Consider the following 8,853-nt stretch of genomic DNA (forward strand, 5'->3'; position numbering starts at 1 on the left):
GTCAGGCTTTCAAAAGTCTGGAACCGCTCAGGGCGGAGAGCAAAACGAAGAGAGAGGCAGGGGACTTACAGATGGCCCAGAAAGTGAGGTTGGTGCCAAGGCATATGCATCCTTTCTTCTTTAAAAAAAAATTTTTTTTTTTTCCTTTTGAGCTCTTCTTGCAAAGAGTAGAAGAACGGTAAATTAGGAAAGAAGCTATAAAAAAGGGAGCTTAGAGGTTTCCTTCCCGGTCGACCAGAGAAGTCAGCTGAACTCAGGAACTGAGCCCAGCATTCCGGAGGCAGACGCCCAGCGACGGATTCCAGGACTCAGTTACCCAGTCCTGGGTCCTAGACAGCCTTGCTTCCAGGGACCCCTTCCTCCATGAAAATACCCCTTTGTGTACATTGAAAATAATAGTTATGACTGTGTTGGCACAGAGATGAAGATATTAATATTACATATTGAAACCATTTTCTTCAACCTGAAAGTTCATCGATTTCTCCTGATTTTAAAAGAAAGGAAAACATTCCCCTGTCGTGCTCCTGGTGCTGCACTGGCGGAGCGGCGAGGCGTCTCCCTGTCCCCTTGGTATTTCCGCTGAGAGCAAAGAGCCGCCGAGATTCCACCTGCGGGCACCGCGCTTTTGTACTCTCTCTCCCTGGCGGCCCTTTCCACCCCAGAGGGCATCCTTTCTGATTGCTGTGGAGCAGACACAGCCCTGCCAAGCTTTTATCACTTTTATATTCCCGTCTCACCTGCCTGGGAAAAAGAACCCTGGGCCTCCTCTGAAAGCAGCTGAGAAGCCAGCTTGCTTTACCTATGTGCTTCCATCGCCTAATCAAACAATGTTTCGTGACTCTTACCCCCACCACCGCCGTGAAAACCTGTGCTTCATCCCAGGCTGAAGTCCTGACTGGCTGACGAGTGAAGGGGGGGAAGCTTCGAGGGGCAGGTGGCCTAGGTGTGGCCAGCCCTCCTTCGCCTTCCTGTCCGCGTCATTGCTGGCTGCTTGGGGATGACCAGCTGGGGCCTCGCATACGCGTGCCTGCGCTCACCGCCCCGTCCCAGGGCTCAGGCCCTTCCCAGGCCTCGGGAGAACAGCTGTCCACAGGATGCTGTTACACTCTCTGCTCACAGAGGGGGCCTGAGAGCCGGATTTGCAGGAACCTCTGCTTCTCAGCCAGCAAAGGACCTGCAGAAAGGCTGTGTCTCCGTTCTCTGAGAGTGGGCGCTCCCATCCACGCGAACGGCCACCTTCCTCGTGTCCGGTCCTAGACTTCGGCTGCCAGGAGTCTGAGCCAGATGCTCCTAGGAGCTCCGAACAGCGTTTATTTCTTTGTCAAAAGAGACACGGTTGCACAACTGTGCATAGCCCCATGCACCTTCTTCTGGGAGTTTAATCCCCACAGGCCAGGGCCGGGCACCAACCAGTGGCAGCTGGTGGTGGAGGAGGCTTCCTTCTGTCGGAAGCCTCCAGGCATGCCCGCTCATTAGAGAGCGAAGAGGACGGTACCCGCCCAGCAAACCTTTGTCTCCGTACATCTGAGGCTGTCTGCCGCCTCGGCCTGTACACACACAGACAGGAAGGGAACTGATTTTGCTTCTGAGAGTTTCCCTGGCCCAGGAGGAGGCTGAGTAGGGAGTCTGCCACAGTGAGAGGGGCTAGTTACGGAGAAAGTCACTTGCAGACACCATGACGTCATTCTTGCCAGCAGCGATGTAATTAGAGGTTGCAAGTGGCGCAGTTACAATGGGGACCCCATCCGGAGGGGCCGTGTGTCTGTCCCAGGCTCTCCTCTGCCTCCCTGGCCCCTTTTAATTTGAGAGCTGTGGGTACAGCTCTCCTGGAAAGCTCGGCGGGACAGGATCTGGGGCTTTCCCCGCATTTGTACCCCACCTCCCTACATCCCCAGAGCAGGCAGGCCCGCAGAAGGCTCTTTCTTGGTGACGCGCTCCCCGTCCATTCGAGTCTGTAAATTTGAGGTGGCGGGTGGGCACAGCCATCGAGATGAGCACAATTCATTTCAAACAAGAAGGAAACGCCGGGGTCACCCCGCGGCCCCGCCCCCTCTCCCATTCCAGATGGATGCTGTGCATTCAAAACGTCATCCTTCTTGTAGAAAGACCTTTGCAAGGGCCCCAAACAGGACCGCGCTTTCTTAGCCTCCCATCCCACACATCCCAGCCTGTGCAAGAGCATTACTGCAGAACTTGGCCAAGGAGCCCTCGGTGTGGGAGGTGAATCACACCGTGTGCCAGCCAAGAGTGGGGAGCCCAAGCCCAGGACGGTCAGATGGAGCTGCTCAATCTCACAGAAGGCTAAGATCCTCCCCACCATCCCTCAGCCTCCAGCCCATCTTCCGCCCCGTCGTACACACGGAAACCAAAGGGTAGGCTGGGTTGGCTCCTCAATAAGATTATTATAGTTTTTTTTTTTTTTTTCCTATTTTCTATTATCTCAAATGTAACAACGAGAACAGAGTGTTCTTTTGCAGGGCCAGGCGAATCCTCCACCCACAGGGACCAGGCGGACAACAGTGATCCTGCAGAGGTAGACACGTGTGCCCTCTCCCGGTCCCCTCCCTGTCCCCACTCCCTCATCCCTGCTTCCCAAGGTGCTCCAGGGGCCGCCAGCAGCAGGGAAGCCCTCTCCAGGGGTTAGATTGCTGAGGAGGAGAGGCAGAAGAGTGAGCCTCAGGGGGAGGGGAAAAGGCCTAGGCCGGACTCCATCTAGGAGGAGGGCTTCCCCGGGGGCGCTCGTGGTAAAGAGCCCGCCTGCCAATGCAAGACGTGAGAGATGTGGGTTAGATCCCTGGGTGGGGAAGATCCCCTGGAGGAGGGCATGGCAACCCACTCCAGTATTCTCGCCTGGAGAATCCCATGGACAGAGGAGCCTGGTGGGCTACCGCCATGGGGTTGCAAAGAGTCGGACACAACTAAGCAACTTAGAACACAGGCCATCTAGAAGGAAGAAGAAAGAGAGACCAGAAGAGGGTTAGGGTTGAAATGGTTTTTATTTATTTTTGGGAGCACCTTGCAGCATGTGAGATCTTACTTCCCTAACCCAGGATTGAACCCTCCCCCCCTGTGGCTGCAGCGCAGATTCTCAACCACTGGACCATCAGGGAAGTCCCTGAAGCCGTCCTTAAATTACAGGTTTCAGGGCAGAAATACTTCCCAAACCCATCCTTCCCTCTCCCCCCAGTTCCTCCCCACTCCTTCCCCCTTCCCCCCTCCACAGCATCTCACTCCCTGCTGTTCTGGGGGTTGCCATGGCCACATCTGGGAGAAGTCCCGCAGAGCAGGGACCCTCAGCAGAACCATCTCTGCTCCACCTGAAGGGAACTCAGACAACTAATTGCCTTGAAACACGGCTCCTGGTAAATAATTAATGGCATTCTTTTTTTTGTTTGTTCTGTTTTGAGGACGGAGAAAGGGATGGAGTCAAGTTGATAGGAGAGGTTTATTAGTCTCCATCGGAAAAGAGGGATGCTCTGGGGTCCTGTCTCAGGCAGCTGGGGCTTCCCTAACCCAATGCCACAGGCTGCGGGCTGGAAAGTCCAAGGTCAAGGGGCTGGTATAGTCAACTCTTGGGGAAGGCGCACCTCCCGGCTTGTAGACGGCCGCTTTCTTGCTGTGTCCTCATGTGAGAGAGAGAGGGGACGGGGTTGGTGGGGCCGGGGGCGGGGGAGGCTGGAGGAAGGGAAGGAGCTCTGGGCGGGCTCACTTCCTCTTTCTTTTAAAAAAATATTTGTTGATTTATTTTTGGCTGTGTTGGGCCCTAGTTGAGGCATGCGGGCTCAGTAGTTGCAGCGCATGGGCTTAGTTGCTCTGAGACATGTGGGATCCTAGTTCCCCAACCTGGGATCAAACCTGAATCCTCTGCATCGGAAGACAGATTCTTTACCACTGGGCTGTCAGGGAAGTCCCCCACTTCCTCTTCTTATAAGGACACCAATCCTGCCTTTGCTGTCCCATCCTTATGTACCCATCTAAACCCAATTATTAATGTCTCCAAGAGACCCCATTTCCAAATATTGTCACATTTGTGAAGGTTGAAAATTGGGGTAGAATACAGTTTACACCGCTATAGTCCCCTAACCCAAGATCCACCCCATCCTCAATTATGTGCTATAACTTACTGTCACTCTCTTAGGAGAAAGGGCCTAAGAAAATAGCACATGTTCACGGCTGGGCTGGGGGCAGCCTGCTTCTCTGGCTTTCCTGTGCTAAGGCCAGAAGCACCATGGGTGTAGCTACCCGTCTCCCAAACCCAGGATCTGATTGGCTGCGAATATACCTAAATGGTCCGGGGTTTCATCTTCCATGCCCTCCAAGAGGAGGAAAAGAGACACAGAGAGATGGAGGAGAAACCCACCAATACTGGTGCAGAAATGAAACGCACATTGCCTGCTGGTCCGGAGCCAGATGCAAGCCAGAGAGAATGGAGGTTAACAGACCACAGGAGACAGCATTTTTAAACAATAAAACTGCTAAATGTAGGCTAGGCTGGGGAAGGAAGTGAACGCATGAGGAAACACAGGCATCTGCTGTATCCAGGCCATTTTCAGTCATTCTGAGCCCCCGGCTCAGCGTGTTGGGGAGATGCAGTCACGTCTGGTGGAGAAGCAGTGCTCACACTGGACAGGAGAGGGCGCTATAAAGACATACTGCTGGCAGGCCCAGGAAGGAGGAAGTGGGTTGGGGTCAAGTGTGCACTTTGTGGTTGTTCCAGGAACAAAACCAGCATAGACTTTCCTCAAGAGTGTCCTTAACGTGTCTACAATACAGGGTAGAGCACCACAGAGAAGCCCGCCTCTGGGTGGCCGGGACATTGATCTTTAAATTAGACAAGGATTTAGAATCGTTTAAGGCCATTCAAAATCACAGAGCAATGAACTCGAACTTGAGCAGGGCTTATTTCATCTGCTTAGTACGGGAGGAAACTGTGACTCTGCCTTTCAGAGCCATCAAAGGCGAGCTCTCCCAACCTAAAAGGTGAGTGCCTTTGATTGGGCACCGTCGGCGTCAGGAACACTCACCTCTTGACTCTTTCGAAGCCACGCTACACACGGCATGGCTGCCTTAGGCGGGGGCCTGCCCATCCCTGAGCCTGAAACGCCTGTCCTCCCAGTGTCCGCAGGGCTCCCCCCTCCACCTTCACTGTGTCTCTGTTTAAATGGTACCCGGCCAGTCAACCACTTTGAAAAAGGAACCCACCTGGAGGGCGATGCTCACAAACAGTCACTACTGGTAAAGGGGAGACATTCCCTGGTCAGCACAGTTGTTGGCAGGGTGACATGACCTGCACATGTGCCCTGCACACATATGCACGTATACACACATGTGTGCACATGCACACACACACACACACACACACACGCCCTATGCTTCCTCCGACTTTCTTTCATTCAGCACTTCTATCACCGTGTGACCATTTGATATGGGCTTCCCAGGTGTCTTAGTGGTAAAGAATCTGCCTGCCAATCAGGAGACTTGGGTTCCTTCACTGGGGTCAGGAAGATCTCTTGGAGAAGGAAATGGCAACCCATTCCGGTATTCTTGCCTGGGAAATCCCAAGGACAGAGAAGCCTGGAGGGCTACAGTCCCTGGGGTTGCAAAAGAGTTTGACATGGTTTAGTGGAACAATAACAATGACCATCTGATATACCTTAAATTTTAAATACTTGTTAGTATCTTTTTTGCCCATCTTTCCCCACTGGAATATAAGCATCTTAAAGGCAGGGATTTTCACCAGTTTTGCTCTGTGTATGTCAAATAACCACAGTCAGACCCAGCGATAATATATATTCAAGGAATTCAAAACCACGGGAAAATGTATATCAAGTGTGAACAGCCTTTCAGTTTCATCACTGTGTCTTTCCTTCCACTGACCTTGCAAATTAGGCTATTTACACCTCAAGTGTGTATTTTCCCATATTTGTATTTACAGCAAACATTACTACTGCCTGAAAATTAACCCAATCTCCGACTAATGCCTGTAACTTATACAATCACCTGTGGTGGTGGTGGTTTAGTAGCTAAGCCATTTCTGACTCTTTGTGACTATGGACTGCAATCCACCAGGCTCCTCTGTCCATGGGATTTTCCAGGCAAGAATACAGGAGTGGGTTGCTATTCCCTTCTCCAAGGGATCTTCCCCACCTAGGGATGGAACCCAGGTCTCCTGCATTGCAGGCAGATTCTTTACTGACAACCACCAGGAAAGCCCATACAATTACGTTCATTCATTTAATTTCTAAGAAATAAGGTTTTACAGAACTAGTTATGTTGAAAAGCTGTGTGGATTTCAGGCATGAGGTTGCTTCTCATTACTATGCAATCCATAATGAAAATCATTCCACAGATTGCTTAGAATTTTGGAACAATCCTGCAGTTACTTCTTCAGATAGTAGAACTAGACTTTGCTCCAGGGCAGGCTGGTAAACTACAGCCTTCAGGCCAGATCCCACCTGCCAGCAATTTTTGTAAATAAAGTTTTATTGGCACCATCATGCCCATTCACTTCCCTATTGTCTGTGGTTCCTTGCAGTTACTGTTTAATAGCAGAGTTGAATAGTTGGGACAGAGACTTTATGGCTTGCAAATTTTCAATATTAAATTGCATGCGTGCGTACTCAGTAGCTCAGTCATGTCCAGCTCTCTGCGACCTCATGGACTGTAGCCCGCCAGGCTCCTCTGTCCATGGGATTCTTCAGGCAAGGATACTGGAGTGGGTCGCCATTTCCTCCTCCAGGGGATCTTCCCGACCCAGGGATCGAACCCACGTTGCCTGCATTGCAGGCCGATTGTTTACCACTGTGCCACTGGGAAGCCGCTATATTCGCTAACTAGCCCTTTACAGAAAAAATGTGCCAATGTTCACTTGAAAAGAACATGATGCGTAGTTCCATACGTGTCCTAGATTTGGGGATTCTGAGAGTGTCCATCTCGGCTCTTATCGTCTTCTTACAGGCCCGGGTTTCAGCCTGCCTCCTTGGCCCCGTCCGAAGCTATCTGAGGGCAGCAGTTCAGGGAGGTTGTATGCTGGTGGTCGCCCTACCTCTGTCTTCTCTCTGGCTAAAAATGGCACCTGGTAGGAATTGATACAATATAAAGAGTGGGCCAGACAAAACATCACTCATTGTCCGTGAAATGCAAATCGAAACTCCAACAAGGAATCACCTCAGCCTGGTCAGAATGACCGCCATCAAAAAAAGTCTATGAATAACATTAATAAATGCTGGAGAGGGTGTGGAGGAAAAGGAACCTTCCTATGCTGTTGGTGGGAATGTAAATTGATACAGCGATACAGCCACCATGGAAAACAGTATGGAGGCTTCTTTAAAAACTAAAAATAGAGTTACCATATGGTTTCCTGGCATCCCACCCCTGGGCATATATCTGGAGAAAACTCGAAAAGATACACGCACCCCCTAATATTCATTGCAGCACTGTTTACCTTAGCCAAGACATGGAAGCAACCTAAACGGCCATTGACAAAGGAGTGGACGGACCTCTTTGGCTCGTTTCTGCCGTCATCCTCTCCTCGCCTCTCTTGATGACATGACCTCTCCCTCATCCCTAAATGGCTGTCCCTCGTTTTTTACTCTCTCTCATTCAGCTCTTGACTTCCTCTAGGTAAATTCAGGAAATGAGATCAGGAAGACTTCCCTGGTCGTCCAGTGGTTGGGAATCCACCTGCCAATGCAGGGGGCCTGGGTTCAACTCCTGGTCCAGGAAGATCCCCCACACCAAGGAGCAGCTAAGCCCGTGCTCCATGCCACAGCTACTGAACTTGTGCTCAAGAGCCGGTGCTCCGAAACAAGAGAAGCCACCGCAATGAGAAGCCCATGCACCCCAAAGAGGAACAGTCCCAGCTCATCACGACTAGAGAAAGCCGATGCACAGCAAGACTCAGCGCAGACAAAAATAAATAATTCTTTTAAAAAGGAAATCAGATCGGTATATCTGAACTTTGTTTCTTTCACTGCCTTGTTTTTACTGAGTTTCAGGTTGCCATTTTGCCGGTAGAGAGATGAAATGAGAAACAGCGCTGAGAAACCAAATCCATAGGTCCCTGTTGAGTAAGTTGTGCTTTGGATCTGAGTAGCCTCTTGGAGTGATAGTTGGGCTGGGTGTATTAAGATGTAAGTTGAGAATAATCTCCCCGTAGAACACTGTCTGTATCAGAGCCCCTGCGTTTCTGATGAAACAATGATACTAGTTTTATTCTCCTAGCTTTGCAGACAACCTGTTGGTTATCTGTGCAGAGAATTTCTTGTGGTCCTCGTGCTGAAATTTCACCAGCGTGTCCTGTTCCACTCTGGATTGTCTTGTTTCGTTCATCCTGTTTGGTGAGCCCTTTCCTTTGGAGACCTTCCTTCAGCTCACGGACGTTTCCTTCTGTTATGCTTTTGATCATCTCCTCTGTTCCATGTGGTTCTCTGTTCCCCCATCCTAAGACTCTTAGTAGCTGGATATTGTACACAGAGGCCAAGCATCTTCCCTGATGGCTCAGTGGTAAAGAACCAGCCTGCAACGCAGGAGATGAGGGCTTGATGGCTCCAGGGGAGGATTCTCTGGAGGAGGAAATGGCAACCCCCTCCAGTGTCCTTGCCTGGGAAATCCCACGGACAGCGGAGCCTGATGGGCTACAGTCCAAAGGGTTGGGAAGAGTCAGACACACCTGGCACGCACACACACACACACACACACGCACACACACGCACAGACCAGTAACAAGGGCTCCACTTGGAAATGCGGATTCTCAGGCCTCACCCCAGACATACTAAATCAGAATGTGTATTTTGACAGATCCCTAGGTGACGTGTATGTGCATCACGTGTTGGACGTGCTGCTTTAGTTCAC

At 50.9% G+C, this 8,853-nt stretch overlaps 1 long non-coding RNA gene across 1 annotated transcript; it reads left to right on the forward strand.

Moving 5' to 3' along the window:
• Positions 1–215: 215 nt before the first annotated feature.
• On the forward strand, positions 216–7,924 carry LOC122432537. The gene is made up of 2 exons (XR_006266874.1): positions 216–2,372; positions 7,624–7,924. It is a non-coding gene; the product is annotated as an uncharacterized LOC122432537 (long non-coding RNA).
• The last annotated feature ends 929 nt before the right edge of the window (positions 7,925–8,853 follow it).

The sequence above is a fragment of the Cervus canadensis genome, chromosome 1 (genome assembly GCF_019320065.1).
Source record: "Cervus canadensis isolate Bull #8, Minnesota chromosome 1, ASM1932006v1, whole genome shotgun sequence".
Lineage (NCBI taxonomy): Eukaryota > Metazoa > Chordata > Mammalia > Artiodactyla > Cervidae > Cervus > Cervus canadensis.